Source organism: Euprymna scolopes, chromosome 19 (assembly GCF_053919585.1).
Source record: "Euprymna scolopes isolate OS-2025 chromosome 19, ASM5391958v1, whole genome shotgun sequence".
Taxonomy (NCBI): domain Eukaryota; kingdom Metazoa; phylum Mollusca; class Cephalopoda; order Sepiida; family Sepiolidae; genus Euprymna; species Euprymna scolopes.
The window spans coordinates 75,564,680-75,588,941 of record NC_136500.1 but is presented as its reverse complement, the minus strand read 5'-3'; the positions used below and the strand labels follow the sequence as shown (position 1 = coordinate 75,588,941).

Here is a 24,262-nt window from a genome sequence, read left to right as displayed (position 1 = left end):
AGTACAGAATAGTTACCCCCCCCCCCATGTTAATGGCTTTCTAAATATTAATGTTATTTCAGCACGGTAACATAGATGCACAAGTACGAAATTGGCAATAATTTTAGTGTGTTAAATGTTATTTTATTACTAAAAATAAATCCAGCTTATGATCCAATACCAGACAAATATTTGTCAACATCTGGCAGGTTACGTAAACAACGGGGGAAATCCGACGCGAAGTTGCCGGAGATTGGGTCGAAAAGTGGATAAGTATCAAATAAATTATGAATGCAGATCTTAATTTCACACTTTAAATAATTTATTTGATTGAAATAGGAATTCATTTTTTCAAATTGTATTGAACGAACTTTTACTTTGTTTACGTTTTAATTCAATCAATGTTTTTGGCACGTGTGTAGGCACCTCCAAAAGTCACCACAGAATTACCCCCCCCCCATATGTAAAACGATGTAACTTTATTATAAATTAATATTATCAATATAACTTTTGTACCATTTAAAAGAAGGGCAAAATAAACTAGTAATAATTAAAAAAAAAAATTTCATTGTACGAAAATAATGAAATTGCGAGACGAAAATCGTGTTTACATAATTGACGCTTTAAAATAACGTTCCCATGTAGTAAGCATTTCAAACGTGAAAACATACCCGTGTTTAATAAATCTAGCAAAAATCAACTAATGGTCAGATTTTCGTGAAATTTTCGATACTTATCCATTTTTAAACGAAGTTACATATAAAATGCAGTTTCCGTAAAATATACGAGGGGAAATATATTTTTTTAGTACGTGTCCCCCCCCTCCTTATTTTTATTTTTCGAAATTCGAACAAATATATTTAAACCTATCGAAATTTCTATTTATTATGAAACAAGAGTTCAAATAAGTAAAACATTTATTTTTTAAAATTTAAATACACGTATTTAACAAAAATATACCTTAAAGTTGCAATTAAAAAAATGATATAAATTTAATGTTTTTTTTTAATAGCGTTTTTTTTTTTCGAATTAATATATATATATATATATATATATATATATATATATATATATATATATATATATATATATATATATATATATATATTATACAGTTGAATTGTAAAGAAAAAGAAACTTCGTGAACATTAATTTTTAAAGATTAAAATGATTAAAATTCCATTATTTCAAAATGTTCCGTTAGAACATAGATTTTTAATTGTGTTTAAACTTTTTTTTTTTAATATTAAGTTTTAATATAAACATGGGTCTTGTAAACTATTTTATTGCCAGATTAAAATAGATTTGAAAATATTGCACAAATAATTAAGCATTTTGTAGGCCTCTCCCCTCATATTTTGTTTGTCTCTTTTGACCGAACAAAATATGGAAGCCGGTAGTTAACCAAATGAACATTCAGTAAAACCGTATTTCATATTTAATATACAAATGTTTATAATGTTATTAATCATTAAACTGTGTAAATCTTAAACCATAACAAAATTTTAACAAAGATTAATTATTAATTGCAGTTTGAAGAAGATAAACAAAGGTTTTAAAAAAATCGTTAAGTCACTTCTGCTTTTCCATAGTTCGTATAGTTAACACAAGTCTGACGCCACGGAATCATGCTTTCTTTTTTTCACATTGTTTGGCAGTCCCTAAAGTCTCTACTCTCACTTTCACTTCAAAATAAAAAAAAATAAAGCAAAATGGTGTTAGAAAGCCACCCAATAAATGTTACAGTGATGTTATATTTGTCGAATTTATGTGTGTAGTAAAGCAAACCCAATAAGTTGTTTAGGATAATTTGAATAAGAATTCATCTTTTAGTTCTCAACTTCAAATAATGATTGTAAAAATGTATTGTTTTCATTGAAAAAGAAAAAAGCGGTGTTTGTACATGTACACAAATCTTTAGATTCACCTTGACCGGTGTCTCTCCTAAAATACGCCAAGCATTTTTCTATTTTGTTTTATCTTTTATGTTTTCCCTTTTTACTTATTTCCTTTGGGTTTTTTTTTACTTTTACGTTTTTTTTTGTTTTTTTTTGTTTTTAATACTTTTACGTTTTGTTTATACTTTTACGGTTTGTTTATACTTTTACGGTTTGTTTATACTTTTACGGTTTGTTTACTTTTACGTTTTTTTTTTTTTTTTAATACTTTTACGTTTTATTTATACTTTTACGTTTTGTTTATTACGTTTGCACCCCAAACAATGCACATTGCTACTTTGATGTAGGGGGCTACTATCAGGGGTACTATGTGGAGAGTTGGGCAGCAAGATATCGGTTCACGTTACACTTGAACTTCTGCATGTCAGTACAGTTGGAAGCAGGAACCCGGAAGGGAATTCCAAAGTCCAGCGGTTCTGGGGAAGAAACTACTGGAGTAGAAGGCTCTCTTACATCTAGGGATCTCTACTGTGAAGGGGTGTGATTTAGCTGCTTGTCGGGTTTGTTGGGAGTATTTACATCAAGGGGGTACAAGTGCTTGCAGTTCGTCGGAGCATTCACCGCTAAAGTACTTGTAGAACAGGCAGAGGGATGCTACATTTCGTTGATGAAACAAAGGCTGAAGCTTAGATGACGGTTCAGGATTTATCGGGTTGGCAACTCTCTTTTGAACCTTGTCTACTTTTACGTCTTTTTACTTTTACGTTTTCTTATCTTTTGTTGATTCTTTTTTTCCTATTCCAAACACTTTTTCTTGTATTTTCTTTAGTCTTTTATCATTTGTTTCCTTTTTCGTATCATATCTTCCTCTTTCGCTATTGTTTTTGCTTTTCTTTTTTCTATTTAGTGTTTAATAACGAATTGATTTTATGCTTAACTCCCCAAAATAGCGGCCAGTTTTATCCATTAATTTTGTCTGACTTTCCAACCAGTTACAGGACAAATTAATTGATCCAATTTGTTTAATTTTTTGCACATTCTTTTGTTTTAATTTTTATTCGATTAAATTTTTATACATAAATTCTTTTCCTTAATTTTTAAATTCAACTTGGTTTCCATTCAGAGTGCAGCACTAGATGTGTCAATTTTTTTGGAATTTTTGACACCTTTAACACAAAACTGTGAATAAAATATACAAAACTCGTAATTTCTCTTTTTAAAGTGGCGTGTTTAATTTCTTTATGGAATATACTTCCAAAATAAAGTTTTTTGAAAAATAATAGAAATATTATTTTTTATTAAAAAAAAAAACAGTGCTTACAAAGTGCCTGCATGCGTTCATGCGCCCATTTTTTTCTATGTGATGAAATGAATTAAATTTTACGAGTTAGATTTTTAAATTGAAAAAAATTTATCAAAATTTTTCTATTGGTTCAATTTTTACAATATTTGCCGGTTTAATGTGAAATTTTATACTCTTTCCAATAAACCGAATATAATATTTTGGACAAAGGTTTTTCTTTTTTAAATCCCCCCCCCCATTTTGAAATGTCTATTAAAATGAAAATAATTAATTTTCTCACCTCAGATTTATATATCGCAAATTGAAGATAAAAGATCAATAAATCTAATTTAAAACAAAATAAAAAGAATAGTTTCATGCAAATTTTACGAGTAAAGTCAAAAGTTTAAAACCTTTTTTTTCTTTTTTTTTAAAACCACCTTGATTTTTTTTTTTTTTTTTTTTTTAAGTGAAACCTCACATTTTAAAAATATTGTCCTGAAAAAATTGGACACCTACAACAATTTTTTCTATTTAATTCAATGTTTTGAGATTTAAAAAAAAAATATCAATAATATATATTAAATCAAAAACTCATATATTTCTTTTAGAGAATAAAAAAGAATAGAAAATTCGTCGGGTGGATTGTGTTTAAACGACAAAAACTGATGAGTGAAATGTGATCATTTTTCAAGTATGTTGACCCATATTTTTTCACACACAAGGCACGACGGCCCATGCGTATGTGTTGTTTTTCCATTTTTGAAATAATTAATTTTGATCGTTTTAGGCATCCATATTTGATAACTGGAAGAAAGACAGGAAACCCTGCTTTGCTAACACTGGATAATCGCTTACAAAATCGTGGTCTTTTCGAATGGTTGCTTAAATTCTTTTGTTTAAAAAGTACATGGAATATGGTTGACCCACTCAAACAAGACCGATAATGAGGGAGAGGTTCTGTCACTGATTTCTTATGACCTCACTCAGATTGTTCCTGAACCCACCCATGTGCCCGACACTGACGGCCAGTGTGCAAATCTTCTAAATTTTTTTTTCTCACAACTTGCCCTGAACTATGTTCAGTTTCCATTCTGTCTCCTCTTGGATCTTCCGACCACTCTGTTGTATCAATTAAAATAAAAATGAAATGTAATAAGTTCTCAGACATACCTCTCAGTATATCGATACACTATGGCTGACTGGAATATCTTTTCTGCATTCCATGTTTAAAAAGGATGTCCTCTATAGTATCAGACCTGATGGAATGGTTAATTGTAGGTATAGACCGTTTCATACCCTCGAAAGTTCCAGCAAAAACCTAACAGCCAGCCATGGTTCTCTCCAGAATGTGCGACTGCCATTGTGCACAGAAATCACTTTTTCCATTGCTTCCAACGTAATAGATGTATGGAGACTAAAGCTGCTTTCAGGACCGCCAGCAACCATTGTAAGAAAGTAATAAAGAACGCAAGAGAGTTGTATGCTCAGTCCATCAAGTCCAAAGTAGCTGAGCAGCGGCTTGGTTCCCACCAGTTTTGGCAAATAGCAAACAGAATCCTGAATAGAAGCGTGTGCTCTATCCCAACTATCATCAATGGACCTAAGGTAATCTCGTCAGCATCAGACAAAGCCAAACTCTTTGCCAAGAACTTTGCAGCTAATTCTACCCTTTGCGACCAAGGCCGCCAACCCCCAATATTTCCTCCTGTATCAAAAAACCTCTATGTGATATACAAATATCTGTACATGATATTTCCAAGCTAATCAAAAACCTTGGTTCCAGTAAAGCAACCGGCCCTGATGGTATTCCAATTATAGTATTAAAAAAAACTTCAACCAGAACTAGCGCCTATACTTACAAAACTGTTTAAACGTTGTCTTAAGGAGAATTGCTTCCTATCTCCCGGGAAAATCTCATCAGTATGCCCTGTATTTAAGAATTCAGGTGATCGCCCATCCCCCCCTCTCAGTACAGGCCAATAAGTCTCCTGTGCATCATGAGTAAGTTGCTGGAATCTGTTAAATAGAAGTAATCAACCATCTCAGCAAAAATAACCTTCTTAGTGACACACAATATGGTTTCCGTTCTGCTAGATCTACAGAAGATGTGCTTACAGTTATCTCATAGGATTAGCGGATCTCTCAACGGAGGCAACCTTTTTAGAGCAATTGCTCTTGACATATCAAAGGCCTTTGATAAGGTATGGCATAAAGATTTACTTTACAATATCTGCAGCTATGGTATAGCTGGAAATGTTTTCTCAATTATTAAATCATTTCTCTCTGATAGGTTCATAAGAGTAGTAGGTGATGGGCAAAAATCAGAAGCTCACAGTATTAATGCTGGAATCTCTCAGGGGTCCATCCTGGGCCCAACTTTTAATCTGATCTACATTAATGATCTTCCAAATCACATCCTTACATCATTTGTAGACATTTATGCTGATGACACTACCATCTATGGTAGCACATCTAAGACTGTAAACAACCAAGTTCTCTCCGATTCTCTCTCCTCTGATCTTGAGCACGTGGTACAATGGGGAAAGTAGTGGCTGGTTACTTTTAATGCATCTAAAACCAAGCTTCTATCTTTACATCGTCAACGCTCTGATCCCCATCTGGCATCAATTGAAATGAATGGCTCTCGTCTTGGGGGGGCCTCATGTTTTGACAGGCTTCTGGGCTTGACCTTTACTCTTGATTTTAAATGGAACAAGTACATCAAATCTGTTACCAGGAAAAAATGGTCGGATCCTTCTATCGATCCAGTAGATATCTCACTGCTGATGCCATTCTCTATCTATATAAGAGCCAGGTATGTCCAAGGATGGAGTACTGTTGCCACATCTGGGCAGGAGCTGCTAGAAAAGACTTATCCTGCCTTGGTAGGGTTCAAAATAGACTTTATAGCCTCATAGGGAATGCCCTTTTCTCTTCCCTGCAACCTCTATCCCATAGAAGAGATGTTGCGAGTTTGTCTCTGCTGTATCGTTATTTTCATGGCAAGTGCTCGACTGGTCCCCCTCACCAAACTTTCACAAGAAGCACTCATCTAGCTGAAAACACTATCAATAATTCTCCCCACTCTTTATCTGTGCCTAAATCTAAACGTAGATTCCATGAACAAAGCATCTTTCTTAGAACTGCACGCCTGTGGAATTGTCTTCCGTTTTCCTGCTTTCCAGCTGACTACAATATAGTTGTCTTCAAGTCCAACGTAAACAAGTTCTTGATGAGCCGTTCCACTTAAGTTAACAAATTTACCGAATTTCCATTACTAATGATTACTATATTGTCCAATTGACTACTGTACACTCTTAACCCTTATCCTCGAGTGGCCTCTTGGCCTTGATAAGTGGTTATGCCTATGTAAAAGATATATATATATACATATAAAATATAAATATGGACAAATTCTTACAAATGAAGAATGGAAGCACCAATTAATGAGTATTTTATATAGGTAAGAGATTTTTTTTAATTTATATATATTTATTATATTTAGATTATGTTAAATTTTGTGAAATCTTTTTTAAAGAAAACCAATTAAAAAAAACAAAAAAACATTGTATATTTTTCGATTAAACCTTTTATTTTAAAATTTGGTCTTTGCTCCTTTTATTGAAAAAACATTAGGGGTTTAAATTACATTATTAGTGTTATAAACTTCGAAAGATAGCGAGTCTAATTAGTCACTCCTTTTTAATTGCGGCTTCTGACACTCCTAGTGCAGCACAGAATTTACCCCCTCTATGTAACTTTAATATGTATTAATATTATTATAACGTTTATACTATTTAAAAAAACGCATCAAATAAATTAATAAAAAGCAAAAATAATGAAAATGAGAAATTAAAATCATGTTTAGGTTATTGACGCCTTAAAACAATATTGTTATGCAATGGTTATTTTTAACACACATGTTTAATAAATCTAGCAAAAATCGACTAATGGTCAGATTTTACACAAAATTTTCGATTAATTTATATTTAAAGTGCAGTTTTCATAAAATATATGAAGGGATATATATATATGATCCCTTCCAATGTTCCATTTTATGTTGGTATGTGCAATTTGATGGTGGAAACTGATAGGGGGACACGGTTTTGAAAGCTTGCTTAGCATAATTATTTTTGTAGATTTCCGATTACTTTTTGATTGTATTTGAAAGATTAAAGCCTAAAGTTAATCTCCAAAAGGCAAAAAATATTTTTACTTGTGAAAAAAAGTTATGACTTCTTGAATAAAAGAAAGAAAGCAATAACTCAAAGTATACCCTTAGATTTTTTTTTCTTTTCTTCTACTTGGCATTATCTGGGAGCAATAAAATTGTCATTTTCAACATTTCTCCTCAGGGAAGTGATATTGGTCTAGTGGTTAACAAGATTGATTGATGGCTTGAGTGTCCCATGTTTGACTCTAGTTATTCCGCAAACTCACTTTCACTTGGGATGTTGGCAATGTTACATGCAAGAAAATATCTAGGGGTAGACATAACCTATAAGGAGTTTCAGAGAAAAAAAATTATTGAACAGATAAACAATGAAAATAAATATTTACAAGAAAAAAGGTGCAAGTGAAGTAAATCCGATTTTATGTTAAGCTTTTTCGGTATGTAAATAAAGCAGATTTTGAGAAATAATAATATAGTACTTTGATCATAATATAAGTTTAGAAAATCAATATTGACTAAGAGTCCAGTCCTTTGTGAGGGTGCTTGCAATTGGCTTGTTTCAGGAAATTGTTTACAACCGGATTTCATCTCAGAAAATTGGTCAATCATAAATAGTTAAATGGTTGCGTTTCTTCTAAGAACAGAAATTTTGTGGTTTTTAAATATTTTGTGACTGTTCTTTTTATATCAATACAGGCAATAAATATTTTATAAAAATACATTTTTTTTTGTTTGTTTGTGCGTTTTTGTTTTGTTTTTTTTAATTTCATTTTATTTTATTTTTCTTTTGGAAAAAAAAAAAAAAAACAGAGCATCAGCAATGATGTCTCTTTTTTTGTTCGATTATAATATTGCATTCTTGTAGAAGTAGACTCTATCTTGTAAGCCTCTATTTTTTTTTTTTTTTTTTAATCATCTTCTGTAAGGAAGTGAGTGGCTTGTGATCAGTGCAGATTATAACAGGATGAATAGTCAAATTGAGATAAAAGTCAGTGTTGTAGGGCTAAACATTCTTTTTCAATTGTGGAGTAATTCTTTTGGTAGTTGTTGAATTTTCGCGAGGAATATCCAATAGCTTTATCAATGCCTTGCTCATCTTCTTGGATGAGTATTCCACCCATGCCCACATCACTGGCATCAATTTGTAATCTAAATTGTCTAGAGAAGTCTGAAGTTGCAAGAGTTGAACCTCCAATAAGAGTTGATTTGATCTTATTAAAAGCTTTATTACAGAATTCGCTCCATTTGTATTTTTTTAGTCTTTTTCAGGCGATTGGTAGGAGAACTTGCTATTGTTGAAAAATTCTTACAAAATCTTTGATAGAACCCTGCCATACCAAGAAATCTCGTTAGTTTTTTATTTTTTGGGACAAAATATTTTATGATAGCATTCACTTTTGCCAAGGTAGGTTTTACTTGTCCCTGACCGACAGTATGGCCTAGAACTCACTTTTGCTTAAGTTTACACATAGGTTAGTTTCTTGTAATTTTAGGAAGAATTTTTATAATTTTTAAATGTTCATCCCAGGTATACAATTACATCCATGAATATCATGTAATATGGCATCATTCTCTGAAATGTTGCTGGTGCATTTTTCATTCCAAACAGCATAACTTTGTATTGATAGAGTGACAAATGCTGAGATTTCGTTCACCTTGTTGGTTAAAGATACTTGCCCCTAACCTTTCATCAGGTCAAATTTGCTGACATATTTTGACTTGCGGATGTTGTTAATGCAATTAATTCTAGGAATTGGAAAAGAGTCCGTCTTTGTGATTTCATTAACTTTTCGAAAATCAATTACGAATAAGTTCCATTGGGGTTTTGGTACCAGAATACAAAGTGAACTTCATTGACTGCTGCTTGGTTCTATTATATCATTTTCCATCATATATTTATTTCTCTTCCTCAAGTACTGAATTTGATTTATCCTGTAAAAATGCTGTTTGATGGGTTTTCATTTCCTACAAATACATTATGTACCACAACTGTTGTTTTTCTAGGAACATCTGAAAAGAGATCTCTGAACTCGCTGACCAAAGCACAAATATCTTTTCTCTTTTCATATGATAAATGTTTAAATTTGTCATTTAGATAAGATAGGATTTATGAGTTTTTTAATAGACTACTGTGACCTGTATCTTTCTCTTTCGTAACTATATTTGCTTCATTGTCTAAATGAGTTTGATTTTTATTAGTATCTATAATATTTGTTCATGTCAAGACGGGTTTCATTTTAGATATTTTATTCCTATCAATGTAAGGTTTTAGCATATTAATGTGGCAAATTATTTTCTTTCTTCGATCTGGAGTACGTATGATATAATTTACCTTTTTAATTTTCTTTTCTATTTCATATGGTCCCAAACATCTTGCCCATTTCCGTGTAAAGAATGACTTGAAATTGGTAAAAATACTAAAACTTTTTCTCCTATTTGAAAATTATCATGTTTACTAGTCGTATCTAAATTTCGTTTTCTCTTGTTCCCCCTAACAATTTGATTTTGTAATTTTCCTGTGTCGTTTTTATCATGTAATGTAGTACTATTTAATTTTGTGTCTACAGTATTAGTTTTTCCTAGATTATGTGATAAGGTTTTGTTTTTGTTTCGAGTAGTGTGTTTTGAAGTGTTTGTTTTCTAAAATTTGTTTCTTTGCTTTAGCTCTAGTAACTACACAGACTTGGTATAAGTTTTTATCTTCACTTTCTTCACTTAATTCTATTGTATCCGTAATTATTGGTTCTGCTATTACTTTATCACCTGCTAAATCGTTACCTAGGAGTAAGGAGACCCCTTTTATTGGTACAGTGGGCCAAACACCAACTATGACGAAGTCATTTATGAATTTGATTTTATATAGATTTTATGAAATGGTACTTTTATAATACTCAACTCTATTCCATGTAATAAACAAAATCTCCCCATGGAGGTCGATTCTGACATCTAAACTAGTTTAAGAAGCACCTGTGTTTCATAAGATTTTTATGGGTGTAGTTTTCTCAGGGTGTTTTATGAAAACAGACCTATGGGATGTAGGTTTGTATGCTTCCATAGATGGGTTGAAAACGTTTTTCTCTATATCTGATCTTGAGAGGAACAATTGAAAGAAAGGATGTTTCTTAAATTTGTTTTGCAAGATCATGACGTTGGCAAGTTTTATGTGTTGATCTTTTTCATGTTCTGCATTCAGATATAATGTGATAATTTTACCGCAATATGCACATGAAATTTTTTGTGTTGGAAATGGATTATTGGATATGTCTGACTTTTTTCTGTAGATGATTTTTATAAGATAAGTTATTAGGGTGAGATGCAAGCAATGGTCTCCTTATTTGAATGAAAACCTGAATGGTTATCGGTCATTTTAGTCTTTTCATAACTCTTTCTTAGTATTATGTGAGTATTCGCGATTATAGCAGCATCATCAATAGTTTCTATTTTTTTATCGTCTAGATGTATTTGAGTTTCTTTATCAACACATCGTTTAAACTCTTCTATTAAAATGAGTTGATGTAATTTATCATAACTTATTTTTTTTTTGCCCCAAGCCATATATTGAAACTGTTTTCTTTCTTTCAAATTCTATGAAAGTATGATTTTCAAATTTAAAAATTTTTTTTAATTGTAACTTATACTCCTCCATTATAATTCATATGCATTCAATATAGCATTTTTCATTTTTTCATAATCTGCGGCATTTTCTATGTCGAGTGTGGTGTACACGTCCAGTTAGAACAAATTTATCAAGAAATCTATTGAAACTTGCAAGTATCAAAATTGACATGTTAGCCGTTTCAATTCAATTGTAAGACAATTTCCATCAACAGTGAACGTTAATATTACTGAATCATTTTTACGTGTATGCTAAAGAGAAACGCATGTGTTTAATCAAAGTAAAACTCGTTATTTTTTATCAATTTTTTTTATATTTAAAGGTTTATTTATTCATATTTATTTCATTTTTTTTTTTTTTTCAGTTAATATTGATTTCATTAACATGAACTGTAGGGACTAATTTAAATGTTTATTAAAATCTATGATGCTTTCTTTACACAAAAAATATAACAATGAATTGATGCTTTTTTTTTAATACTTAAGAATAACTTGTCATTTTTTGCTTACAAAATGTTTTCATCAATACTTTAAAAAATAATGGGTTTATTTGATTTTGTGATCGTTAATTAATACATACTTAAAATTTCATCAAATATTGTTGATTTCTTGATTTTAGGTAAATCTTTTTAATATTAAATTTTATCTTTGCTTAATAAATTTTGATTTCATTTACACAAATTGTAGATGATTTATTTGTAATATGTTAGAAAAAATCTATGATGCTTTAAAAAAAAAAAAAATAGCAACCACATATGCTTTTTTAGTACTTTTATCTTTTAATAAGTATTATTTGTGTAAATCGCAAAATCTAAAAAAAACTTAGAACAAACAAAAATATTGTAGCCCGATCACCTTTCTGCTCGCACCACAATAAACAACACTAGTTCTTGAAGCAAATCTGCAAATAGTTCCGTGTGTGATACCGTTGCGTGATGTAAAAATAGGAACCTCTATGTTGTCTGGTCACATAAATTTTTAGTGATTTTTTTTTTTTTCTCTTTTCTCTCCGATCTACTCTTGTCAGGCTTAAACTAAAATCTCTCTCAGGGACCTCCAAGCAATCAACTGGGCTCTCAACTCTGACTCTTGTCAACCATAGCAAAAATGTTCCGAACCTTATGTTGTCAATCGAGCACTACCGTAAAAACATTGCAAAACACTAGCCTCTGCTCACCACTCCCCAGCATTATAAAACCCTTGTCAATAATAAAGTGCTCAGAAACCAAATCTAAGTATATCTCAGGTCGATTTTTCAATCCTTTTATTATATAGTCAGGTGGATTTGATATTATAAAACAGTTATATTTTGTATTGTAATGTGGGAAGATATCGTTCGTATAATATCTGTTATAAATGTATATATTGTGTGTATGTTTGTTTAGTCAGGAGGATATGATATTGAGGTATAAACTGAGTCATATTTTATCAGTTATCACACAGATATATATTACAGTTCATATATAAGAAGAATAATATAAGCTTCATACCTTTCTTTCTTCAAAAGTTCTTCAGTGCTGATCTCCGTGACGGACCATGATATGACCAACACCATCCAATTGAGACACCTGTTCTTCCTTCTCTTGTGAAACCACAGAACAACAGTTTATAATTTTAAAATAGAAATTTACTTCTGTTGTCTCAAATGGTCTTCAAAAAGAGTCTGCTTTTCTTGTCTACATGTTTCTTCTACCCAGCCACGCTTCCTAGCTGTTTGTTCACTCCCGTGGCCAAGCTCCAACTCTCCCGTCTGTTCACTCCGGTGATCAAACTCCATCCAACCATAAACTTCCCGATCTCTTGACCTCAGTTTCGTTATATCCTAAAAACCCTTGCTACACTTTATTCTATAAACAATAAATAACTCCCAATATAAACTATTTTAAGAATATCATTGAATAGATACATAAATAGATAGAGCGATAATAACTAATTAACTTTTAACAATTTTAATTATCTAACACTTTTGTTACAGTCATTGCTAAACTTTACAATCCCATCTTAGCTCTCCTTTGTTTATATTAAGGAACAAATACTGATTCATTGTTTACTGATAAACTCTATTTCCTGTTTCTTTTGTTACTCCATAAAGCTACTTCCATTTCTTTTGTTACTCCATAAAGCTACTTCCATTTCTTTTGTTATATTTTCTTTTTCTCTCCCACTTCCTAACACCGGGGGGGGGGGGCATGGATTGTATCACAATGTTACTTCTATTCATTTAGGTTTGGAAAAAAAAAAACGCTTTTAAAAAATTGTTTCTTCTACTGTTCTATACTTGTTGAAATTTTGTATAATTAATATAATGTATTTTTTCTAGTTCAATAACTTAATATTTAAATCAGCTATTTGACTGGAAACCAACTTCATATAAATATAACTTTAGTTTTGGGGGATTTAAAAACAAATGAAATGAATAAAATTTGCATTTAAGCATCTATTTAAAATATGCACAGAATGATAAGGTAAACGATTCTATGGTGCACTTTGGAGGTCTCTATTGTGATTGGTAGAAAGTTGACGGTTGCTTTTCGTCAGTCCTCTTGCTACCATTAGATTTGTTTGTTCTAAAGGCCATCTTCCCGGTCATAATCTCCTTTCAGTAGTAATGATTGGGTTTAACATTGATTACCTGACGAAACTTTACCCAGAAATGCCAACAGGTCAGATTAAGGCATTTTTATAGGTTGTTCTATGCTGGCCTTCTGACGTTCAATGCTTCTTCAACATGAACCTTGTCAAAAGTGCCCCTTGTGGGGAGATTGGTTAATAGGGACAGCTGATAGTTTTCTCTGCATTCAGACTATGATGAAAGTGCTGTATCTTTTCTCTCCTTACTAGCAGAAGGTGAATTCCTATTTCAGTTTATAGACATGTTGACTATATTATCCAGCCAAGTTTTTATTTTGGCATTTCACGTGTATGATGAAACTTAGTACGACAAGTTTTTTTTTTTTTTTTTTCCTTTTATTATACTAAAACATTTTAAGTAAAAATAAGTGTTTTGGAGTAATGCCAAAATACTATTACATTTCATGCAAAAGAATTTTAACTTAAAAAGAAATCAATCTGAGAAATCCTTCTTAAAGCAATTTTCATTTTATTCTGTTGTTCTAACTATTATATATTTGGGTTTCTTGGCTCTAAAATCAGGTATAACGAATTACGTCAACAACTGAAATACTAGAAACAAAATGAAAACGTAGGTGAACACTTGCACACACAAAGAAAAAAATTAAGTTTTTGCATATTATTTAATATCACTGGAGCTCTGCACCCTCTAACAGCTCCCTCTCACATCTTGTATATTGAAAAGAAAAAAGTTTTAAAGTGGATTATCACATTCGCATATAAATTTACGGTAAAACCACTTTCAAAGCAGACTTTTACAACATGTATCCATATTTATTATTTTTTTAATTTAAAAATTTTAGCCATTTTTTTAATGTTTGGTGATTTTATTGATTTATGTATTTATCTATTTTTTAAAGGGTTGGAAGTATTTTTTTCTGCTGAAATAAAATACATTAAAACATGTTATAAAATTATTTGTTTTGTGTTTTTCTTCTGGGGTCCATGAATGAACAGTGTCCATACCTCTACAAGCATTTCTGAATCTCTTTATTTGCACCCTTTTCTATCCTTCGTTATATTACTATGGTGGCAAGAAAGAAACGAACACAGGATGGGCTTTTAACTGATTGTTAATCAATCATTTATTTCAGATTAAAATTTTAAAAAGCTATCATCAGTATAATAATGGAAAGATAAGAGAAAGTTTTTTTGTTTTTTTTTATTTACGTCATGGTGAAATACAAGTAATAATTCTTTGCTGCTTGTTTTGAAATAAAATTGAAAGAAACTTGTCTGTTCAATGATAAGAGATTTAATTTAAAGAAAATTATTTTGACATCTTCGTGAAGGAGAAGCAATAATAGTGATATTTGTGTGTGTGTATATATATATATATATATATATATATATATATAATTTTTTTGAGATAATATTGTGTGTGCTTTGATCACGAATAGTCAGCTCTCATCTACTGAGAGAATGAGATATTGAATTGTTTGGAGTTATAGATTCAGTTGTCCATGCAGGTAACACTTTGTGTAATTTCAAATGTTGAAAGATGAATCTTGTTGCTGCCTGTGTTCTTGATTAAAAATATTTTTTGTTGATATGTTGTTATATCCGAAATATAGATGACTATGGCTTGTTGAGAACCCATGGCCCAACAGTTAAGGCACTTGTGTCTGCAACATGTTTTGATTAACAAAGATTTGTTTGGTGAATGCGGATCCTTCTCTGAACCTGTCTTAGGTGAGCTTGGGTTTTGCTTCTATGGAAAAATTTGACTGGTGCTCAGCTCCCACAGCAACTAGAAGAAAAAGGTATATCAACACTGAAACATTCTTTGACTTTCGTAGGTGTAGACATGACGACTGCAAAAATAAAACTATTGAAAATTTAACATCTACTAATTACAAAAAAATGCCAGCAATGTATTTTTTACCGGGAAAAATACTATAGTTTTTTTGTTTTTTTTTAAGTGAATTTGATAATTTAAAAATACACCCGTTTTAAAATAATCCTCATAATAGTCGTCCATCGCCTAACTGTGGCCATTGTATTTACTCTGAGATGTCAGCAGATCACACGACTTTAGTGAAAGGGCCTTCTATTTACATTGACCATACTCAAGTATGTTAATCTGCATAATCGTCATTTATATATTACTATGATAAAATTTTGTGGATCTCATTGTTCTCCATGCACACTGGATGACATCACAAAGTAATGTCATCCACTAAAATGATATTTGTATCTAACAGGCTTTACTCCTTATTGCATCACAATCTAATTCTTGCATATTACTTTTAAATCATTGATTGTAAACTAAATTGATAGCGGGGGGGGGGCTTTCTTTCTCTTCTCCTTCATTCAGTTTTAATGGAAGCTTATTTTTATCTATATTAATAGTTACAGGAATTAAGTTTTTTTATTATTATTATCAGATATTAAGATTAAGCCTCTTGTTTACTCATAAAATGTAAATTTTAGTGATTATTCTATTCCTTTTTATTATCCATTATTCTTAAGATAAAGTCTTTTCTTTGCTTACATTACATTTGCGTAGTAAATATTGAAGGGAGTTTGACACACCCGCATTTACATTATTTGTGATATTTTAAAACATGGCATCAAGCTAGAAAGTAATGAAAAGTTAGTTTTATCTATTTTAACTAAGCTAATTATAATCACTGACCGTAACAAACACCATAATCACGTTGACACTAAAGTTGAGCAACATTGGACCTGATTAATACCAGATGGGTAACCATTTGGGAGTACCAGGCACTGTATGTCATCGTTCCCCTGACCATAATATGCATGCAACTGGGAACCATTTGTGAACTTGATATTTACATGAAACTTTCTCTTTTGAAGGAAGCCAATTCAATCCACCGATAATGCCACTGGCATAACAAATACAAAAATGTCTCAGCTGTACTAGTCATTATTCATCAAAACAATTTTACAATTGTACAATATTAAGTGGAAATTTATATTTTAAAAATTTAAAAAACATTTTCACTGAAAATATTTCTCTAAAATTGGTTAATTCCAAAAATACTTCGCCTAAAAAAAAACCCTATGGAAACCCTTCAAAACTGGTGAATCCTCAAAAAATAGGAATACTCCAAAGTTTTAGTATCTCAAATTCTCAAATAAAAACATGAACGAAAATGGAGTGATCTCCCTCAGCATAATGACCCTCTGCAAAAGGCCCCTTTATACTAATAGTTAAACAATACACTATGTAACTATTGATTCTTTTTAAACTGAAATAAAAATAATAAAGTTTATTTTCAATATAAATATTGTTCCTCTTTATTTTTTTAATGAAATTTTAAGTTTTCTGAAACGTTTAAGCAATTATTCATTATTAACAGACTGATTATTATTTTTTTTATATAAATAATCCGTTGATATTATGTATTTAAAAAAATTAGTGTACCAAAAATTAAATAATTTTGTTTCAAGCTTAATGCGGACACTTTTTTAAAGTTTTACTGGTTTGTCCAAACATCTTTGTAAACAGTAAAATAGTTTTCTTTATTTCCTTTTTATTTTTCATAACTTAGTGGGAATATTAAAAAAGGAAAATCAAAAATTTATTTTGGTAAATATCTTTAGGTCTATATTCATACAATGAAAAATTGTGACTAATATCTCAAGAAATTTTAGATACTTCGAGCTGATGCGGCCAGATGTTGCTCGAAATGAGTGGAATAGTAGGTATGCGCAATTTAATGGCAAAAACTCATAGGGGAACATGATTTTGAAAGCAGGCTTATTTTTTGTAGATTTTTTTTATTGTGTTTGAAAGATTAAAGCCTACAGTTAATCTCTAAAAGAAAAAAATATATTTTTACACGTGAAAAAATTATGAAAAATATTTTCACGGTGTCGTGCATAATATTGAAAATTTTATTTAAACTTGGTTTGCTTCCTGAATTTTGGTGAATTTTTAAATAAAGGGAGGGGTCAAAATGTGTATGCATTTTAGGAATCTGACATTCAATTTGCACGTACCTACTGGATAGAGAATAATCAGTGATAATGGTGATTATTAATCAACAGTCGTGCCTGGTTGTGCTGTCAGGCCTAAATAGTGAAAATCTGTGCTTTTTAGAATTACACTAAAAAAAAAAAAAAAAAAATACAGAAAAATCTTTATGATGTACTTCGTCACGAAACGAAGATGTAATATTCCAAAAATCTCGGAAATTGATAGTTTTTTTTTTTTTTTTTTTTTTTTAAATCAGAAAATTTTCGAATATATCTTTGTTCCGTGACGTGTAGTGTAGTAGTACATACAAAGATTTTTTTTTTATAAGTGTAATTCTAAATAAGCACTACAATCCATAACCATGTCATTATCACATTAAAATTTAAACTGGTTACCAATGTCTATTTAAATAAATTCATCTATACAATCCCAAATATGGATTGTTGCGACAAAATCCAAGGATAATCAAATGTGAGAGCAGAAGTTTTGTCGGAATTAGCATACCGACTAGTAGAGGGGGGGGGGGAAGACGGTTTAAGTCTTGCAACGAAATGTCGACGTTTCTTACAAGCAGTCTTTCCTTGTAAAAGTAACAAATGGGTAACGATGGTCGAAGTGTAATTTGTTTAAGAACTTGTAACAACTACTACAACAGTAGAGCGGCCACCCCTTTTTATCTACTCCAACTCTCAGTCAACGAGATTCACGCGTGACTGAAATGTCTATTCAACTTGTAAGGAATAGGCACTCAGGTTCTTTGATTAACGGGACCACCGGCCGTGTTGGTCACAGCTACCAGCACTCCTTTCTTCCCCACCGACCTACCCTCTGCAAGTCAACCAATTGAAAATTCTCACAGTCTCTTTTAAAATTTGTCGAGGACATGTTTTCGTTAAACACCGTGTAAAAATATTTTTGTCTCTTCGAATAGGAAAGCGCAAGTGTAAAATAATTAAATGGAAGGGATACAATTAGTTAAATAAATGTTGAACAATTTGCATTGAAAATAAAAGAAAAATGAATGAAACTGGCAGTTGGTGGTTTTATTATTCGGCCAAAACCTTGGCCGTTGTAAAAATAAAAGGTATGTGCCGAGACACGTTGTATAAGCTCGATTATTTCATAAAATACGAAGGGACATAACTTCGATGTCACATTATCGAACGTTTTAAATAAATTTTCTTTTCGTAAGAATCGTTCCCTTTAAACTCCCATAATAAATTGCGTAAAATCCTGTGAACTGGAATAAGGTAAATATGTCGAAATCTGGGAAGTAAATTTGCGACAATTTTAATAAATTCCGTAAGTAATGGAAAATATGAATCTTTCCGAAGAAGAGACGTGTGAGACTGTTCTGTCACGACAAGGCCGCGACAAGTTGATTATCCGGAATTATTTAATGTGCAAGAATAAATCTATGAACACGACTTATTATTGGTGTTGTGAGAAACGCAGATCGTCTTGCAAAGGTCGGGCTATTACGAGACTTTCGGATACTGGAAATCACATTTTGGTCAAATGTTCCGACCATAATCATCCCCCAAACGAACACGAAGCAGTCAAGATTTTAAAAACGATGCAGCAGACAGACAATTCACCAGTGCAACTTACTCAATCTTGTATTACATCCGTTCCTTTGGAATTGGCGTCGTCTATACCTTCAAACGTCGACGTTCGCCAGGAAATAAACAAAATTCAACGATTTCAGCGACATTATGGAAGAATCGTTAAAGAGGTAATATATTAAAAAAAAATAAGTTACCACCTGGGGTAGAATTATATTTTCTAAGTCTCTATTCTTGTTTCACTCACCTAAATTATTTACAATGAAATAAGTTTCGGTATTACTTTGAAATAACTTATTTTTAGTAATTAAAAATAAAAACTGTGAATTTGTTGTAGCAAGTTTAATCGTACATATGAAGCGTAGAAATGAAATGTATCGGTTGTTTTCTCGGTCGGGAGCTGAGAAATCCTTCTCGACTGTGATAATTTAAATTTTTGACTTATACAGAGTGCCACTTTTTAGGGAACTGGCTGGATGTCCCCAAGATAAAAATAAATATAACTTTTCCCTCGCGGGGACGCAATGGGAACATTGTCATGAACTTGAGTTCCTTTGGCTAACCTTTTTTGTCGATTTCTTTATAAGTAACGTCTGTATTTTTCTGGTTGAGATTTAATCTGTTGTGACTTTCGTTTTTAATACTGTTATTTTAAAACTAAAACTTGTCTTAAATATAAATAAGCTGCTTAAGAGTGAAACCGAAACCTCTTTTACACTGACTGAAATAAGAATTAAGCTTTTTTTTTAAAACTTATAAACGCTAAATGATGATCGTAAAGTGTTTGTTTTTGTTTTAATCGATTTGTTATTACATGTGTATCTCGATATCCCGCTTCATGTTGACCGGTGTCTTTCTAAAATCTCCCCCCTCCCCCAATTGACAGTCGCTTCTCTGCCACCGCTTAATTTTTTTTTTTTTTTTTTCAATGGGGGGGGGGGGCGCTTTCCGGTATAATCTCCTTTCGTTTGCACCTTAATTAAAAACGAAGAATATCGCTGCGACGCTGATCACCTGTTCCGCTCCTACCGGCAAAAGCCAACGGGTCTGATTCGGCCAATTTTTTATAGGTTGTTCCATACATGCCTTTGTTGTCATTGGGACGCTCAATCAGCGAATTTCTGCGACTATATATAAAATTAGTTCTACTATAACAAACAGCGTGTCTTAAGCAATAAATAATCCCAGCTGCTGTTGATTGCTTAATCAAGCCAACAGCAGCAGCCTCGATTGTGCGCACATTTAATATCAACAACACGAGTGATCAAAAGCGCTGAATAAGCGAAGTAACATATTTTTGTTGGTTTAAGATTTTGATATTTATAGATATTTATTTAGAAAATTACGAGTTTACTATTTTAAAATATCTATCTATTTGTTGGCTATTATTTTTCATCTCTATATAAATAAAACATGTATATGTGTGCATATATATATATATATATATATATATATATATATATATATATATATATATATATATATATATGTGTCTGTCTGTGTAAATATTCAACCGATAAATTCTTAAACTGGCTTTGGTTTACTTTGGCCTCCCCGTTGTTCTGCAAGGCTGTGAACATGGCGGTGTATGCGAAAAATTCGTCCCCGACAATGTTTTAGGTCAAACATCAATGTTAGTTTTATTTTTAATAATAAAAAAAATGTTTTTTTTTTTGTTTTGTTGTTTTTACATTACAAACTTTATTTGAACTTTTTTTTAACAAACTTTTACATATATAAAAAATGAAATTTTAAAATTTATTTAACCAAAATATATGATCAAAAATCGTCCCCGTTTTTTTTTTTAGAAAAGATTTTTCCAATTGTTTTTTGGAAATAAAATTTTTTCAATCTGCCTTTTTGGAAATGAGATTTTATATAAGATGTTTTTTTTTTTTCATGTGTCACTTTACCACTCATGTATTGGATACGTTTTTTTTTTTTTTTTTTTTTTTTTTTCATAATGCCTGATTAAAATACATGAGAAATGTAAAAGATTAAAAAAAAACCCTTTTTTTTTCAATAAAATAAAAACATTTTATACTATAAAAGATCTATAAAGTCTATTTTTAACTCTGTCAAAGTTTAAGAAGTTCAAATAAAGTTTGTAATGTGAGCGAAAAAAAAAAGAGAACCACGTTTTTTTTTTTATTAAAGTTATTTATTTTTTCAATTACATTAACTTTTGGCCTTCGGGACAAGATCAAAGTGTAGTATCTGTTCTTCAGATGCTGCACTTCTATTTCTTGTTCTCTTTCAGTGGAGGAGAAATCCTTCACGACTGAGACAATTTTTATTTTTGTACCTTTTCTCCACGTTAAAAAACGACCCTGGTGTCTAACTCTGTCCCGTGGGGAGGCATAGTAAATCGGTACATTAACTTTTGACTTAAAACATTGCCGGGGACGATTTTTTTCGCATACACCGCTTTGGGGGGAAATTTTTGCCCCCCCCCCCACACCAAACTGCGAATAAAATATAAAAAACTCGTAATTTCTCTTTTAAAAGTGGGTTATTTTCTATATGGAATATACTTCCAAAATAAACTATTAAAGTTGTTTAAAAAATAATAGAAATATTATTTTTGAAAAAACAGTGTTTACAAAGTGCCGGCGCGCCTTCATGCAGTCTTTTTTTTTTACGTAATGAAATCAATTGAATTTTACGAGTTAAATATTTTTCAATTTTAAAAATCTATCAAAATTTATCTATTGGTTTAATTTTTACGATATTTTCAGGGTCAATGTGAAATTTTATACTCTTTCCAGTAAACTAAGTATAATATTTTAGACAAACGTTTTTTTTTATCCCCCACCCCATTTTGAAATGTCTATTAAAATTTAAATAATTAATTTACTCACCAAAGTTTTATATATCACAAATTGAAGATAAAAGATCAATAAATAAAATATTCTAATTTAAAACAAAAAAGTGTTTTTTGGAAATTTACCTCGAAAGTGTAAAACCTATTTTTTTTTAATTTTATTTTATTTTTTAAGTGGAAGCTTATGTTATGCTCAGAGTGTCAAGCAAATATCAGACGCTTAGGACAATTTTTTCTATTTCAGTCAATGTTTTTTTTAGATATTAAAAAAAATTTCACTCGATAAAAAAAGAAATAAAATATATTAATCAAAAACTCATGTATTTCATTAAGAGAATAAAAAAAATCGGCAGAGTGGGTTTTTGTTTAATGGCATAAACTTATAAATGAATGTGTTCAATTTTCAACTAAGGAGGCCCCAAAATACTAATTTTGGTTTACAGCATGCAATAGAAAGAGACATTAATTGTGGCCCTTTGAAGCTACTGGAAGATAAATACAAAAAAAATCAGAAATTTGTCTCCTTTTATTTGTACAGAGAAAAACATTGGAGTTCACGTTTTTTTTGTAATCCTTGTCTAAAAAAGTATTTTATTTAAAAAGTACATGGAATATAACTATAAATATGGATAAATTCTTAACAATGAACATTGAATAGTATTTTTATAGGTAAGTGATTTTTTTTTGGAATTTATATATATTTTTATAATCGAAGTAAAATTTCGTTGATTTTCTTTTAAATCTTTTTTAAAGAAAACCTATTTAAAAAAAACAAATATTGCATATTTTGTTAATAAATAATGGTTTGTTTAATTTCTTCATGGAATATACTTCCAAAATAAACTATCAAAGTTTTGTGAAAAATAATAGAAATATTATTTTTTTAAAAACAGTATTTACAAAGTGCCTGCGTGCTTATGCAGCCATTTTTTTCTACTTAATGAATTGAATTTTACGAGTTAAATTTTTTTCAATTTAAAAATCTATCAAAATTTTCTATTGGTCCAATTTTTATAATATTTGCAGGTTTAATGTGAAATTTTATACTCTTTCCAATAAACTGAATATATAGAGAAACGTTTTTTTTTTTGGTTTTTTTTTTAAATTCACCCACCCCCACCCCTATTTTGAAATGTCTATTAAAATGAAAATAATTTTCTGACCTCAGCTATTCAGATTTATATATCACAAATTGAAGATAAAAGATCAATAAATAAAATAATCTAATTTAAAACAAAAAAAAATAGTTTTGTGCAAATTTACCTGTAAAGTCAAAAGTGTAAAAACTTTTTTATAAAAAAAAAATGCGTTGATTTTTTTTTTTTTTTTTTTTTTTTTTTTTGTAAGTGAAACCTCATATTCTTGTTTTTATTGTCCAGTAAACTACAGCAATTTTTTCTATTTCATTCAATGTTTTTTAAATTTAAAAAAAAACATTCACTGCATAAAGAAGAAATAAAATATATTAAATCAAAATTCATGTATTTCTTTAAGAGAATTAAAAAAAAATGGAAAATTGGTCGGGTGGTTTGTTTTTAAATGGCAAAAACTGATGAATGAAATGTGATCATTTTTCAAGTACGGTGACCCATATGTTTTTCACGCACAATCACGACAACTTGTGTATATGTTTTTACATTTTTGAAATAATTAATTATGGCCATTTTAGGCATCTGTATTTGACAACCGGAAGAAAGACGGGAAACACTGCTTTGCTAACAGCGGATAATCCCTTACAAAAAACGCAGTCTTTTCAGACCCTTGCTTAAAAAATTATTTTATTTAAAAATTACATGGAATATAAAATATAAATATGGACAAGTTCTTATAAATGAAGAATGGAAGCACCCATTGATTAGTATTTTTATAGGTAAGTGATTTTTTGGCACTTATATATTAGATTTGGATTAAGTTAAAATTCATTGAATTTCGTGAAATCTTTTTTAAAGAAAACCGATTTAAAAAAAAAAAAAAATATTGTACATTTTGCGATTAAACCTTTTATTATTTTAAAATTTATTCTTTGCTCCTTTTATTGAAAAAAAAAATTAGGGGTTGAAATGACATTATTCATGTTGTTATAAGCTTCAAAACATATCAAGTCTAATTAATGAAATGTTTATCACTCCTTTGTGATGGTGACTTCTGACACTCCTAGCGATCTGAGTCCGTTAGCGCAAATTTTTTTTTATTAAAATATACAATAAAACAACTTTACTCATAGTTGCGATTATTTTTGGCAACTGCTTAAAAACAGAAACTTTATTTTTCAACCTAGTGTGCCATTTTTTTTTTATTTTATTATTTTTTAAACTTAAAAAAAAAAAAAAAAGTTTATTTTTTTA

General features: G+C 30.5%; 1 protein-coding gene and 1 long non-coding RNA gene across 8 annotated transcripts in view; one reads left to right on the top strand and one right to left on the bottom strand.

Annotated features, from left to right (window-relative positions):
- The window catches only part of LOC145239758 (uncharacterized), a 340,227-nt gene that overhangs the window by 86,350 nt on the left and 229,615 nt on the right, over positions 1–24,262 (top strand). The window lies entirely within an intron of this gene.
- LOC145239759 (uncharacterized) overlaps positions 13,184–24,262 on the bottom strand; it is a 111,572-nt gene continuing 100,493 nt past the window's right edge. The window contains exon 2 of the long non-coding RNA XR_013862375.1: positions 13,184–15,332. This is a non-coding gene — a long non-coding RNA (uncharacterized LOC145239759). The remainder of the gene's footprint in view (positions 15,333–24,262) is intronic.